Source organism: Lactuca sativa, chromosome 6 (assembly GCF_002870075.4).
Source record: "Lactuca sativa cultivar Salinas chromosome 6, Lsat_Salinas_v11, whole genome shotgun sequence".
Lineage (NCBI taxonomy): Eukaryota > Viridiplantae > Streptophyta > Magnoliopsida > Asterales > Asteraceae > Lactuca > Lactuca sativa.
In genome coordinates this window covers 74,001,657-74,004,297 of record NC_056628.2, presented here as the reverse complement: position 1 = coordinate 74,004,297, position 2,641 = coordinate 74,001,657, and the positions used below count along the sequence as shown (strand labels likewise).

Sequence of the window (2,641 nt, the reverse complement as noted above, 5' to 3'; positions counted from 1 at the left end):
TCTAAGGACAAATCGCTTTGATGGGTGAACAAGAAACAACCTCCGGTAACGACCTTCACAGCCACAACATCTGTACCTCCTAATACCAATCCTTTTGGTATCCCAATTTTCCCTACACCAGCCAGGCAGTATGCCGGAAACCTACCGAAATGCTATAAGTGTAGCTTCCATCATCTGGGTAGTTGTTGTCCGTTACACTACTTTAAGTGCAACAAGAATGGACATACTACCAGCTGCTGCAGGACCCGGATCCAACACATTACTTCAACCACCAATGTCAAAACCTCTCAGATATGCCATCTATGTGGCGTAATGGGACACTTCAAGAGGGACTGTCCAAAAGAGAAGAATGACGGCGAATCCGGAGGAGTTTGACCTCAAAATGGAAAGAGGCAACGAAGGACCCTACTATAGTATAGGTTCACTTCCAAATGTCAGTATTATGTATGCTTTTAAAACATGTTTAAAACTAGTGCAGCTAGAGTCTTATCTTTTGTGAGATCCCGTCAGCAAATGGACCCTCATGCTGCGTATACTTGCCTTTTGTAGTATACTTTGTTCGCAACAGTATTCATATAGTTACTCTAAAGTACTATAACCCTGATAAAAGTTGCACCGTTGTGTTTTGTATGTAACGCTTTTATGATCAAATCTAATGTCTTTTACTTCTAAGTAAGTCGAACATTATCATACAACTTGAGTCAATTCTATCCACACAATACCAGTTTCGTGCGTACATCTCCTTCTCCGACAACGTCTTTCTAGCGAAGCCGTCATTCCAGAACACCGAAGTACCCATGCATAGAGTACCTCGTGTTTCTTATCCTTTCATAATGAAAAGACCAAGCTTCTCACCTTTGGGAGCTCTGGTCTTATTCTTCAAAACTTCAGAGGGTGCGATCATACCAGCACTAATGCACCAGATCCCATCAGAACTCCGCAGTTAAGCGTGCATGGGCGAGAGAAGTACTAGTATGGGTAATACCCTGGGAAGTCCTCGTAGCGCAGACCTCAACAGGACTTCCATTAGAAATCATTACTCTCTGCCTCGGATAGATGAATCAGTTGACCAACCGCAAGGAACGATGTACCTTTCAGAAATGGACCCAATATCCGAATATCACCAGTTGCAAGTGTTAGTGAAGGATGTTCTGAGGACAATCTTCCAAACTCGATACGGACACTACGAGCCCATAGTGATACCCCTCGGATAGGACCAATACGCCCGTAGTATTCATGAACTTAATGAATAGGGTACGCCATTCTTACTTGGATCAGTTCGTCATTGTCCTTATGAATGACTTACTTATCTACTCTCATAGTAAGAAGGAAATCATAAAGAGCATGTACAACAAAACCTAGAAACATTACAATCAGAGAAGCTTTATGCGAAGTTCTCTAAATGCGAGTTTTAGATTTGAAGAGTTGAATTCCTAAAACACATTACCAATTAATGTGGGAATTCCTGAGGACCCTACCAAAAATCAAAACCGCTGAGAATTTGTCAGCACCGAAGACGCCGACAGGAATTCGCCAAATTCTAGGTCTCGCTGACCTACTATCGAGAGTTCATCCAGAACTCATTGCGGATTATGAAACCTCTTATGACTTTGACTTAGAAGGGAGTGGCCCTTGACTGGGAAGACAAGCAAGAGGAACAAAACCTTGGAATTTCAATTGAGAGGCCAAATCCTTTTGGAAGTCTCACTCTGGGAAGGCTTGATACGCTTCGGAAAGCATGGTAAGCTAAATCCAAAATAGTTAGGACCTCCGAGATTCTTGCCAAAATCGGTCCTGTAACTCACAGACCCAACCTACACCACGAACTCAGTAATGTACATTTTACCCATCACGTCTCAAACTTGAAAACGTACCTTTTCGTTAGGACTCTCATAATCCCACTCGACAAGATCGAGATCAACGAGATCCTCGCCTTCGTGGAAGAACCGTAGTGACCCTCGACCGAGTGGTCAAGCGGACGAAGCAACGCCACCTCCCATTAATGAAGGTTCGTTGGGATACCAACCGAGGACCCGAATTCACTTATGAGTGCGAGAAGCAATCGATTAGGAAGTTTCCCTACCTCCTTGCTCGATTATTCATGCCTACTCCTTTACCTAAATTCTAATTTCGGGACGAAATTCCCTCTAACGGGGGGATGATGTGACAACCCAAAATTTCCATCCAGTTCAGTCTAACACTTCTTTGAAAGTCAAACTCATTGCTGTTATCTTTTAGCAAAAATTAGAAGTTTATTTGAGCATTCTGAGCCTTGTACACTTAAGGAATAAGTGTCGGGGTTTATCACCTGAAGTTATAGCTCAAAGAAATGACCTTAAACACTCATGCAAGGAGTTCATGGCCAACACATAGTGGTTTACGGCTGTAAACTCCATGTGGGCCGTAAACTCTTGCTTATATGATGAAGAGGTGGTCATTTGTTCATTCCTCCCTTCCATTTGGCTCAAATCCTCTCAAGTATCATCCCGATCTTCAAAACTCGTAAGCTTATTGTCTTAACTAGTTGATATCTTGCATGAACTAGTAATCTTACATGATTTCATCCATGAAATCATCCCATTTTGTAGATCTTCAAGTTTCACCAAGAACTGGCCCAAACCGACCATTCGAGCTCCTAGAT

At 42.6% G+C, this 2,641-nt stretch overlaps 1 pseudogene; it reads left to right on the top strand.

Moving 5' to 3' along the window:
* Nucleotides 1-892: 892 nt before the first annotated feature.
* On the top strand, nt 893-1,011 carry LOC111890258 (5S ribosomal RNA; annotated as a pseudogene).
* The last annotated feature ends 1,630 nt before the right edge of the window (nt 1,012-2,641 follow it).